The following is a 14,334-nucleotide window of genomic DNA, read 5'->3' as shown; positions in this document are numbered from 1 at the left end:
GGTGTCAATCAACAATTCTATATTTATGTACATTTCATACTCTATACCTATGTCATTCAAGAATGCAGTCAAAAGCAAATACTTCTTTCCAGATAAATAGTGAGAAATCTTATGACTTACAGAACTTTGCTGAAAGAAACAAGTCAGAATGTTCTTCATAGAAAGAAGTTGAATCCAAACAAGAATGAGATGTAAGAAGCAATAGTGACAAAATAAAATAGTAAGTACATAATAAGTCTAAATAAGCATTTTCTGGATAAAATAATAAAAGTAACCATTTGGGGCATAAAAGCAAAATGAAACATCTCTTGACTTTGCAGTAGGTACTTCTGAGGGGAGGAGAGCTACACTGGGTAATTTAACTATGTAAGTAAAATTTTATTTCTTAAGTTAGATACTGGACAGAGGTTATGATTCTATAACTCTTCATTTCTTTTTATGTATATGAATGTGTCATAAGAAATTTAGAAATCAATAAATTATCTTTTTTTGTAAAAAGCAAAGTAGATATGAAAGTCTGAAAAACAATAAGACAAGTGGAGAATAAGCAGATTTTAAGTGTCATTACATTTTTGCATTAGTTAAAAAGAGGGTAAACATATTCATTAATCTTAGACCTTACAAAGTGAGAGTAAAAGAGTGGAAATAAAATATATTTCCAAACAAGAAGAAATTTTAAAAGATAACAAACTCAATTGACCCAAAAGAGAGCAGGAAAGAAGGAAAACAGAATGATAGTTAAAACATAAAAATAAAAATAAATAAAAGCACAAAATGTAATGGTGGAAATAAATCCAAATATAGAAGACATTACAATAAATACAAACAACCTAAAGTTGCTCAGCTAAAAACAGATATTAAAAGATTGAATTTGTATTTTAAACATTTAGGTAAATAATTTCTACTGAAATGCATTCAAACCTTAAGGATATAAAAAGTTTGAAAGTGAAGTTCTATGAAAAGAAACACAAGACAAATATCAACTAAAAAACAAAAACAAAAACAAAAATTGGTGCTGCTGTATTAATATCAGAAAAACAGACTTTAAGACAAAAATCATTACTGAAACATTGTTAGGAATAACTAACTGTAGCCAGCTCATGATGATAAAATGAATAAGTCACCTGGATGATATACTACTTCTGAACTTGTATTCATCAAATAGCGTACACTCTAAATACATGAAGTAAAAACTGATCATATTTTAGGGGAAAAAAAGGACAAACATACAATCACAGTGAAAATATTTTTAAGGCTCTTACCTTGGTAAGTGGCAAATCAAGGAAACAAAAATCTTAGTAAAGATATACAAAATCTGGACAAGTTACAAGCCTGCTATGATCAATATATATTGAACCTTGAACCCAAAAGTTTGAGAATATGAATTTTTTGAGGCAAACTTGAAGCATTCGCCAAACTAATGACTCACTGGGTCTCAAAGAAGTCTCAAAAAAAATACAAGAACTGATATAAATAAGATTAATGTAGAAATTAGAAAATAGAGTTGAATACAATGTCATTAAATTAGAACTCAACAACAAAAATCCATTTGAAAATGCAAAATACACATAAACTAATTTATGACTTGAAGAACTGAAGGATAATACAAGTATTACATGGCAAACATTGAGTGATACTTCTTCCACTTCTTGAATAATTCAGTCTTAATGCTATTAAGGGGGACAGAGCAGGTAGGTGGAGCTGCAGTGGCTCAGAGGAAGGTATCAGAGCCCAAGAAGGATGAGGAGAACATCCACCAGGGATGGCAGGCACTCTGGCATGAGAATCAGCCTGCACCCAGTGAGAAAGTGTCCACACAGAAGAAATCAGATCCCAAGCAGGAAAAGGAGGGCATCTGTGTGGGGAAGGGGGTAGCAGTGTGAATAGGAGATTGGTTGCATAAAGTGAGGTTGATCACATAAGTAAATACCTGAAGAAGAATGGAAGCTAGGCTTCTCATTAATAAAGAATGTAGTTACATATATGGAAAGGCAAAAAACTGGAGTAAACATGTGAACTTGGAAGTGTCAGCATGAACTCATGGTTTTCAATATGTATAGATAGATAGAAATAAATTTAGATGTAAATATATGGTGTAGGCATACATATACTTCCTGGTTCTGTCTTCTGTTAGGGCCTGGAAGCAGCAACACTCTGATAACAATGAGCACATACAGCACACAGATCTTGGCTTCTAAATACCATTGTCCCGTAAAAGGAAATAGGACTTCCTAGTGAAATGGCTGATTCTGGGGCTGGAGAGAGGAAAGGTGTAAGAAGAACCTGGACCTTGTGCCAGAAACCAATGAAGTGGGTAAAAAAAAAAATGATGGGGACATATGAAAAGGCCCTAGAAGCCAGCTTAAAGGGGCTCCTATTGACCACATTGGCCATAATTTGAGTATCAAAATTAATATAGATAGTAATATGATAATAGCTTATAGAATTTACAATATTAAGTAAAACAGGAAGCCATGAGACCATACCAACATTAATGAATAAATTTAAGTTTTATGAAAACGGGATATCTATATAATTTCAAAGTACCTCCCCACAAAAAGGGAGGGAAGTAACTTATGCTGGGAAAGCCTAGAAGACTTCACTTTTGTGATGGTCGAAAGAGGTCAAAGAAAACATCAGTTATTGAAATCATGCATGAACTGGTGTGATGATTTGAGAGGAACTCAGTCTTGCTTCTATGACACTGTGACCTGAATCTAATCATGAGGAAACATCGGACAAACTTAAACCAAAGGAAATTCTGCAAAATAACTAGATTTATCTTCAAGAGCATGAGAGTCATAAAAATCCAGGGCAGAGTGAGGAATATTCCAGACTGGAGGAGACCAAAGAGACATGACAACTTAATGTAGCCTGTGATTCTCAACTGGATCTTTTGGTAACAAAAGATATTATTGCATCAGTTGATGACTCCGGAATGTGGTCTGTTGAGTAAAGGGCAGGAGTGTATCAAAGTTCATCTTCTGCTTTTACTGGTTGTGTTGCAGTTAAGTAGGAAGATGTTCTCATTTGTAGAAAACATATTCAAGTGTTTGGGGCTTACAGAACAGCAGGTTAGCAACTTAGAAGTATTCAGAAAAAAATGACATATTTGTACTCTGTGTCTAGATTTCTTTGCAAATTTTTGACTGATGTGTGGAAGTGTTGAGTCACTATATTATACACCTGAAACTAGTACAATGCTGCATGTTAACTAACTGGAATTAAAATAGAAACTTAAAAAAACCCCAAATTTAAAGAAAACAACCACTAGCAAACAAACAAAAAATCTACGATGTAGAGTAAGTAGTGCTTAGAGATAAATGGACAGTCTTCACAATTTATAATTCAAAAGAAGAAAGATTAAAAATAGCAAATTAACTATTCCATTCAATACACTAGGAAAAAAAACAAAACAAAACAGCCAACTGAACTCTAAAAAAATTCAGAGAAAAGGGAAGTAAAAAGTCAAACAACAAAATGAACCCATTAGAAGACAAAGAAGTAAGAGAGAGGGTACATAGTGGCCCTTCTCCACCTTGGGGCAGCAGCTAGGACTTTCTTCCTTACTTGCTTAGGAAATGTATTCTCTTGCAGAATGAGAGAGGAAGAGTCAATTCTTAAATATTAATTTTGAAATCCTGAGTATTTGTATATCAAGCATGAAGGCCCTAAAGATCTCAAAGCATGACACTAATATCACGAGCCAATGATTTGGGAAAAATAGATGAAAAGCCGGTGTTTTTCACCTCATATTAAATAAAGACCCCATAGATAGGTTGAAGAAGGGAAGAAAAGGAGAAAACAGTCAGAAGGGAAACACAGAGTTTACATATTGGTGGTGCTTCTGTGAAGGGACTTTGGCCTAACCTTCCCACACCTAAGCTTGGAGAAATGCCCATGGTTAAAGGAATCTGGGAGCAGAGAGCTACCTGATCCTGTATCTTGAGGGAACCCAAAGAGGCCTCACAGATTCCCTGGTGCCCACCATAACATAGGAGCAGCAGAAGACAGATGGCTGTGTGGGTGTTCGGGTAACCAGTCAGAGACAGCCTCTGCGTTCTGGACATCCCAATGAGTCTCTGAAAGAGCCACATGGTTTCTTTAGGACTAAAAGACAGGATGTTTAGCCTAAGAGGTCAGGATTAGAGAAGAGTTACACAAGTGAATAAAGTCCAGATAGGGTGGTGGCATCTTGGAGACTTGCATGGACTCACACTGGAGAATCAGGATTGTTAACATATCTCTCAGTGAATATCATCATGAATAGATGACTCTCATCTAAGCACCCCATTTCTTTGTAAACTATCCGGAACATAGTCCCCAAAATATCTCAATGGCTCTTTTATAGGTTATTGGATAGGTGGATGCATGGATGCATGGATGCATGGGCAGATGGGTAGATGACTAGATAATAAAAGGGCAGTCCCTAAATTTCATCACTCTACAAACCACTGTGTTATCAGACTCCATGCCATGAAGAATGCCACCAAGCGAGTAGCTAAATCACCCTCATTCACTCACGCCCATCCTCCTCCTTCTTTCCAAGATCAGCAGCAACTGGGAGTAGGAGAGGAACAGACTCTTAATCATTTTCATCCGAAGCCAAAAGAGCCCCAAGGTCAGTAGAAAAATCAAGTGGCTTTGCAAAACAGCACATTAGAAAAAAAATTATCATTGGGAGTTACAGACACTGAAAAGTATTAAAAAAAAAAAGACATTTCTTCCAAGTTTGCTGTTTACTGAAAAAAACAAAGGGCATTTGAATTATTTTCACCTTGTTTGGAATCTTCACTTTTTATCTTGGGCCTTACTACATGTTTATTTGTATATTTAGAGAGATCTTAGCAGGAGCAAATTTGTTATTCTAAAGCAGTCTGCAGATGTACACTCACACAGCATAACCAAATCACAATTTTATGCAGGATTTTTTTCTTCTTAGATTTTGCAGTTCTTAAAGGAAAATGTGGAAGCAGTGGTATGTCACAACTTCTATTAGAGAAGTCCGAGGGAATGGAGGACAACATGGTGATCAAACTTGGCAGTCCCCACATACAGCGTGATTATGTTGTGATACTGTTTGATGCAGTCGTATGTTTGATCAGTTTCAAGAGATGAATATCACCTCACTTCAAACAATATGAGCCAGTCTCATTGTATGGAATTACAGCTGCTGTCAATCAGCATATGGCATAACCCTTAAAGTGCCATCTTTGGGGAATGTCATAAAAATGATCGCAACACTTGCATTAATTAGTAAGTTTTTACCCAAAAACCAAGCATAACAATTTATCTGCTGTATCTCTGTTCATTTTTGTTATCATAAAAATATGTATATAACCCATACATGCATATGCTCAGCTGATTAGCTCAACTTATTAGAACAGCCATGCTGATAACAAAGATATCATAAGAACAAGCCCCTTACTTCTGTGTGGATCAGTAAGCTATAGTTTCTATATTTTGTTTTATGGTCCCCAAATATACCCCTCCCTTGAACCAACTATCCTATCAAAGTGAAGGGTGGGTGCAAAGTAAGGGTAAACATTAAATTACCCCTAGGTCTATGTTCTTGACAAAACAAACTCAAAATTTCCACTTGCCAAATGGTAAATAAATGGTATATGGATATGTTTGATATGGTAAATACAGATTAAGAGTCTTTTGAATGTCATTAATTTCATTTTGTTGCTATTAATGGTTAGATACAGCATTTTAAGGCAATAAGAGTTACGATCTTTTTTACATTAGCTATGGAATGTTTTCCCTCTTGCTTGAGGTTGTGTTTCTTTGTTATCAATTATTGTCTTTGTCTTAGGTTTTGCTCCATCATCACCCAGTAATACCTGTTGTTTCGATTTTTCCCAATGTATACATAATTGGAGCCATTATTGCTTTGACATGGTACGTACTAATTTGACCTGGGACTTAACGCACTTTCTCAAGGCAGCTAATACCTCCAGATTCAACTGTATTGTGTGTGTGTGTTTTTTTAAAGAATTTATTTATTTATTTATTTATTTATTTATTTATTTATTTATTTTTTAAAGATTTTATTTATTTATTTGAGAGAGAGAGAATGAGAGACAGAGAGCATGAGAGGGAGGAGGGTCAGAGGGAGAAGCAGACTCCCTGCTGAGCAGGGAGCCTGATGCGGAACTCGATCCCGGAACTCCGGGATCATGACCTGAGCCGAAGGCAGTCGCTTAACCAACTGAGCCACCCAGGCGCCCCATTAAAGAATTTATTTATTTGAGAGAGAAAGAGAGGAGAGCGAGAGAGAGGGAGAGAGAGCACGAGCAGGGGGGAAGGGTAGAAGGAGACAGAGAAACAGACACCCCGCTGAGCAGGGAGCCCAGCATGGGGCTCGATCCCAAGATCCTGAGATCATGACCTGAGCCAAAGGGAGACGCTCAACCAACAGAGCCACCCGGACGCCCCTCAACTGTGTTTATTGACAGAGTGTATATCACTGGGGTATTGTGCACCTTTTCCCAAGGAATTCCTCTCCATGTTTCCTGGCATTCTCCTTCCTACTTTCCCCCAGGCTCCTCTACTGCCATTAACTGAGAAACCACTTGTTGTGGTGGATAGCCTTCAAGATGGCTTCCAACGATCCCTGCCTCTCCGTATTCACAGCACTGTCTAATCCTCTCCCCTTGAGTATGGGTTGAACCTAGTGACTTGCTATTAGTGATAGAATATGGATGTCACTTCTATGATTAGGTTATAAAAGACTTCTGTCATAGTGACTTCCTTGCTGGCTTTGATGAACCATGCTTCCATGTTGGAGAGCCCCATATGGCAAGGAACTGAGGGTAACCTCTGGCCAACAGCCAGCAAGGAACTGAGACTCTCATTCCAATAGCCAGTGAGGAACTGAGTCCAGCCAATTAGTAAATGTGAGCTTGGAAGTGGATCCTGCCTCAGCTGACCCTTGATGTGACTGTGGCACCAGATAACATCTATATTGCAAGACCCTGATGCAAAAGACTCTGCTAGGCTGGACACAGATTCCAAACCCACAGAAACTGTGAAATAGTAAATGTGTGGGGTTTTAAACCACTAAACTTTGGGTTTATTTGTTACATAGCAATAGACAGCTAACACAACTACTATCTCTTAGTGAACATAGTAGGTAGCTCACTACACTCCTTTTATAATGAGTAGTAAAATAGTGGGGCTGGAGATCTTTACATTTTTTCCTTCAAAATATAGACAGTTTCATATCCAGGGGCAGGTTACATGGAAGTGCTGACCAAGTCCATAAAGAGACATATGACATCTTTAGGACCTTCCCACAAAGATCCTGCCATTCTTCATGGGCAAGAGATATAGACCAGTGTTTACTCTTTGAGATAAGATTATAAAAGTGCAATTTCTTTTTCCCTGACAAGATTTGGCACATAAACAGACTGGGACTATGGAAATATAAAATGGTTTTTATTCATGTCGCTGGTGGTATATTCTTAGACACATCTCTTTGTTTCACAGATTCTTTCTTCCAACAGCACATCATGTCAGCAGCTTGTTGAGTGTGTGGTGGACAATCCCACTGGAGCCTTCAAAACCATTACAGGTAGGTTGTCTTATTATTACTAGTAGCAAGATGACTTGAAGAATGCATCCTAAAACAGGGTCTATACTTTGTGAACTGTTTTATTTACTTAATTATCCATATGAATAGAGGGGAATAGTGATGAAAAGTAGTTATAGTGGTCAATAATCAAAGCTTTTTATTTTAAGATTTAACACATAGATTTGATCTTTCCTAAGTGCATTTAACGTAATTTTGAGATCTTCTTATTTCCTTGATTCATATCTACTGCACAGACACGCTCCAGTAAGGTGTTGGATAGGAGAGGGAAGTCAATTTGGTACTGAACATGTTCCATGGGTGGGCCATGTGTGATTTATCAAATAACTGATTTATTTAAATGTTCCCTAGTAGTCTAAGATTTAAAACAACAGTAAGGAAAAAAGAAAACAATGAGATTATTTTCCTTATTAGATTAACAAAGATTTTTTAAATGAATTCTATCCAGGCTAATTTATAGGGAAAATGGCTTATACATAGTTGGTGGGGGTATAAACTGACACAACCTTTTTAGAGAATAATTCTACCCAAATACTTCAACGTTTTAAGCCCATTTCATGTCTTAGAATGTATGCCAAGAAAATAAATCTGAACTTGAAAAATATTAAAAGATATTTATTGAAATGTTCTTTATAAGAATAAAAAATTTAATGCAACCAAAATATCTGTCAAAAGAGCTAAATACATTATCAGATATAGAAAATATAAGCTACCTTAGGCAGTTAAAGAGAGACACTTGTATTATGGAGAGGTACCAGCAATATATTGTTAAATTTTTAAAGTTAGCCATTTAACAAAATACACATATATTTTGGTTCCAATTTTGTTTTAAAAAATGTCAACTTTCAATGTGCATGGATGAACAACATATACTAAATCATTAAAACTGGTTTTCTTTAATAGAGGAATTATTGTGAGATATTTGAACACTTTCCAGTGAACATGCATTATTTATTAGTGAGAAAAGACAGCTATTTTCACTTTGAAAAATTCTAGATATTAATTTTTGCTTTTTCTCCTTTGGTCACTGAAAAAAATTCAACACATAATCATCTGTTTCATTTTGTCCTCTAATTGTTCATCTATTTTTTATTCATTAGCTCAGTTAGCATTTATTAAACAGCTATCATGTGTCCTGTGGTAGTCACTGAAGAAACAATATGGAACAATTCTTGAATTTGTGTGTCATCTTTGCAGGTATCCCACCCACTACAAAATTATAAATGTCCTAAAACTGGTTCTATAGCATCTACTTTTAAAATAATCTCTTCTGGGGCGCCTGGGTGGCTCAGTCATTAAACGCCTGCCTTCAGCCCAGGTCATGATCCCAGGGTCCTGGGATCGAGCCCCGCATCGGGCTCCCTGCTCCACGGGAAGCCTGCTTCTCCCTCTCCCACTCCCCCTGCTTGTGTTCCCTCTCTCGCTGTGTCTCTCTCTGTCAAATAAATAAATAAAATCTTAAAAATAAAATAAAATAAAATAAAATAAAATAATCTCTTCAGTGGCCAGAATCTTGCTGATGGTTGCCAAGGGTTCAAAGAATACCTTTACGTTCAAGTTATTTATTGCTAAAGGAGTGATTTTTGAACTTTTTAAATTCAAGACTTGAATTCAAATACTAGAATATGCATTGGAATGGATTTAAAAACTCAAAGCCCACTAAACAATTAAGCAATAACTTCAGGAATAGTAAGGTCTTAGTATGTCTATAAAAGTATCCAAAATATCCAATTGGGATAAGCTAGTCACAGAGCTCCCACTGAGCATGGAGTCGGTGTTGGAGCAGAATAACACCTCATCAGTTAGCTATATTGGTATGAGCATATATGTAATCCATATGGAGTATGGATGTAAGTACACTCACGCAATGCATACTTATATATACATATTTGGGGATCAAAGATTTAGCAACCATATGCACCCTTCACTATTGATTTAAAGTTGTTTATATATCACAAATGGCAAATTGCATGGAGGAACTGTGTGAGGCAACATTCCATCAGGACAGACATCCATAGGAGCTCACTGAAGAGCTTTGAGTGGACCAATGTCTGATGGCACACCTGTGAAGAGTGGGGTGCTGCCTCAGCTGTTTCAGTGGAGACTCTGTGAGGATGCAGGATTCTCACAAATGTAAATTTGTTGTTTTCAATAGAGCCAGTTAATTGCGATCTTTGTTCATAATTTTTTAAGGGCCTGCTGGTACTTGGTAAGACAAAAACAAAAACAAACAAAACAAAACAAAACAAAAAAACCCCAACTCATTGGGATGGTTCATTCAAGGAATAATTGACCCTTTTCCAAAGCTTTTTATATCTTTCCCACAGAAAGTCCCAGAGCCACTCTCCTTTTTTTCATTTCCCTGTCATTAATCAGATGACACACCGAGAGAAGAACAGAGGTAGAAGCAAATAATAAAAGAAGGTATGAGCAAAGAAGACAGGAGAAGATGCAGATAAGAAATTGAATATGGATACACAGACCACAGTATCTCCATCTATCAATATGAGAATTTCAGGATATTTGCTATTGATAATGACCACACTTGGAAAAGAATTCTTTGGAACAAATACAGTTGTGTGTGACTTAAATGTTAAAAACTAGACAGCAGGCCCAAGATGGAATCATTTCTATTACCCTAGGATGCCAAAATTGAGACTTAACCTAATTACAGTTTTGGTTTTTCTAGAAATGGAATCTTAAACCAGTCAGTTGGGGATCCCCTGATGAGCACTAGATAGGCCCCTGCTATCCCCTAAAGGGAAGTGACCTTGCACTCCAAATCCCTTTTTTGTCTTGTGTAACTTCCTGTTCCTGTTCCTGTTCCCTTCAGCCTATAAGTCCTTCCTGTTCCTGCTCCCTTCAGCCTATAAGTCTTTCATTTCGTACAGCTCCACACAACTCTTTTCTATCTGCTAGATTGGATGCTGCCCTATTTGAATCAATTGCTGTTCATATAAACTCTTAATGTTAATATGCCTCAGTTTATCTTTTAACATAAGCTATAATCACCTTCTGAGATCTGTGAGACATTGCTCAGTTGAAAAATTTCTAGGCTTGACATTGGGAGCTAAAGGTTCTAATCCAAGCCTTCTCAAAATGGCTTTGCAATCAAGAGCACATTATTTGTCCTACCCAGTATGCTTTGGTATCCCTATTTATTAAAAACAAAAAGGTAAACAATGCTAAAAGCACCCGTCTCACCTACCTAATGTGAAAATGGGAGACACACCGAAGACATGAAAGTGTTTTGAAAGATTCAGAACTAATTGCAAAATTCACACATTAAAACCAAATAAAGATTTTTTGAGGGGATGGTTGTTGACTGAGCAAAATATTATCACTAAACTGTTAATGGATGAGTTCAGTTAATAAAAGTGTGTGACTTGTGAAGAAATGGATTGATATTAATTATAAAAATTATATTATAATTAAAGCACTCATTAGTGATCTACCAATCAATATCAATTGAAGGTTTATTATTTTAAGGAGAATGGGCAATTGGCAGTTTGACACCATGAAAAAGAGATAGCCAACTGACTGATGGGTCCCCATCAAGTTTAATTTTAATTTGTTTTAAAAGAGTCTTCTTTAGGAGTGAATTTAAATGCGCATCGCTCTTTCTCTTTTCAGAAAATGAATATATATGTTATTTAAAAAGCATATCTGAATGACAAAGAATGAAGTCTGGCATATGTAACAAAAAATGAGCACATCTTCTAAATGGGCTGGATGGTATGGTATAAGTTCTATTCTCTCACGTAGTAATATAACTGGATTGCTCTTTAAATTAAGTGAATTTGTATGTCCGCTCTCTCTTAATGGAATCAGTTTTGATATACTCTTTGTTCATGCTGTTACGGGCTTCAGTCTAAGGGTTCTTTGTATTAACTTTTTAAAGTTACATTACAAAGAGGTTTTAAGATTTCCCAACAGGCTTTTATTTAACCAAAGCTTTTGATCTCAAACCTGCTGGGGCCTAGTGAAATCCTTACCAATTCTCCAGTAACTCCTCACTATTGGAATTTGAAAAGACCCACCTGAAGGATTGAACTCCCGGTATGGTTTCAGCCATCCTTTAGATCACTCTATTTAAGCAGACAGCAAGGGGGTCTAGTGCACCCTTTGTGATCTGCTAAGCAGCCTAAGGTGTCCTTTGCATAAGTTGTACTCCTAAGGAAATAAAAATCAGGAGGACACAGACCTATATTCCTTATTTCCTGCTATCTTCAGTTAAAGGGGGATTGCAGGGGGTCTGCTTAACATCTTTTGCTACCTAAATACCTTTTGGACATGGGAACTCCATAAAAGAACTTTCATTGCATCCATTACCCTACTGCAGTGCATAACAAATTAGATTGAAAAGGCTACTTTTTTCCCCTTACAGCTATTTCCATCATTTTCTTTAAAATTTCAATTTAGTGTCAAGTGACAGAATATTCTATAATATACTTTTAAACTCTATAAATGCCAATTATGCTAACTGAGCATTATTTCCAAAGAATTAGGCTTTATTATTATAGACAAATTATAGTTTAAAAGATGAGATAGAGAATTATATTTAAAACGTGTTAAATATAAAACTATATAAAGTAAACATTGTTTTTGAATAACTCTTCTTTAAATAGATGTGCATTTAATTTTTTATTTGGCCCCCAATTCCTATTTTTAGAAAGGCAAGTTCAACTACGTTTGAAGTTGGAAGATATCAGTGCCACCTATTAACCTATTTTGAGAAAGGGTGAAATAAAATTCTCCATTATAATATTCAAGTGTTTATTTCATTTAAAAATTCCATTGTGCGGAGGTTCTAAGGTTGTAAACAATGAGTATGGAAGCAAAACTTTATAAAGAACACATTTGCTGCTGTATATAAGAACAGATTTACCTTTGGAAAACTTCTATATACTATTTATCTTTACCTTTCTATTAATGTGATGAAAAACCTCTTCATTATTAAAGTTTTTTGGCTTGAAGGGGAACAAAATATGTAATTCCAAAATATGCCGCTTTGGCATGTGGATTATTTTGAGCTGAAAGCAATCAAAATCCAGCAGACTAAAGGAAAACTTTTACCTCTCCTTTGACTACCGAAAATAATTTAGGTAGGGGTCCTGGTCCAGAAAGAGAGCTATTATCAAAGATAACTTTTATCTGAAAGACCTATCTGCATGGCAGAACAAACATCTACTTACCAAACATCTGTTCTTGTTGTCTTGTGGATGACCCTCCTTCCCTTTAAAGCTATAGGCCCCCATCCCATTTCTTAGCTCAGGATGGCAGATAAGCCTCAACTGCTTGATTTGCCCTTGGGTCTCATATTTTTATGGGGCTCCTGTACATATGTAACTAAATTTTTCTCTTGTTAATCTGTCTCATGTCAAATTAATTATTAGACCAGCCAAAGAACCTAGAAAAGTAGAAGAAAACTTTTTCCTCCCTTACAGAACTTATGTTGATAAAGAGAGATTGAATGACTCTTACGTTGTCATTGTATCAGATGTTCTTATCCCTGACAAAGTTTCAAAGTAGCTTTATGCCAAAGAACTAGAAGTATGTATTTCCTGATGTTGTAAATTATTTGCTATTCAGAGCTCACTGAATACTTTCACGCCATCATATAACATCTATTACTAAATACCGAAGGCAACTGGTATCACGATGACTTCCCCTCTTTGAGATCTGATGTAACTATAGAAGAGTAGCCTGCAACAATCTCAATTCAGAATATGGGGTAGAGTTGTCAGGTGATGTGTTCAATTTGGGTTTCAGAACTGTTACCATACTTATAGAAGATGACATAATTATTCCATATCTCAACCTATTAATTTCCATAAACATTTGTTACATATCCGATTGGTAAATATTAATGAGTAGTTGTCTGATGGAATATCATTTTCTGCAGTTCATAGTAACTGATTATCATAGTAACAGTTCATAGTTAACATAGATAAGTTGCTATGAATTCTTTCTCTGGGGAAAGAGGGCTCAAAGACTTGCAGAACTGTGACAATAGTGGGAATTATATAGAAAATGGTTTCTGATTTTTATGGATACTGTAAGTGTTAACTTATTATATGTTGTATTATAGTAATCCTCTGCTCATTTGTTTAAAAAAATCTGTGCATTTTTATATATAGGGAAAAGATTTCTTAATTTTTTAAAGAATTTAATTATTTATTTGAGAGAAAGAGAGAGAGAGAGATATAGTAAGAGAGAGAATGAGTGGGGAGGAGAGGAAGAAGCAGGCTCTCCATGAGCAGGGAGTCCTACTCAGGGCTGGAGCCCAGGACCCCAGGATCATGACCTGAGCCGAAGGCAGACGCTTAACTGACTGAGCCACCCGGGGGCCCCAGGGAAAAGGTTTAATAAGGTATTTCTCATAACCCCAAATTTACTCTATTTCACTCTTATTTATAGTGTAAATAGTTTTGTAGATATCACTCTGCAATATCTATGAGTTGAAAAAATTTGAAAATCTGAAAAAATCAGATTAAAAAATTATACTTTCCAAAATTTGACCTTTAGAAATACTTACAACACTGGTACAGCTGTAGTCAGAAGGTTGTTCACTATTGCATGATGTGTGAGAATAAAAACTGTGGTCAATGTAAATGCCATCAACATGGCACTGTTAACAAGACATCCAATGTCCCCAGCAGCAAGATGGTCATAGTTGCTCACTCACCAAGCACTAACCAACACCTCTGCATTCCACACAGCAACCACTTTCAGGT

The sequence above is a fragment of the Halichoerus grypus genome, chromosome 4, assembly GCF_964656455.1.
Source record: "Halichoerus grypus chromosome 4, mHalGry1.hap1.1, whole genome shotgun sequence".
NCBI lineage: Eukaryota > Metazoa > Chordata > Mammalia > Carnivora > Phocidae > Halichoerus > Halichoerus grypus.
Note: the sequence above shows the minus strand (reverse complement) of the source record.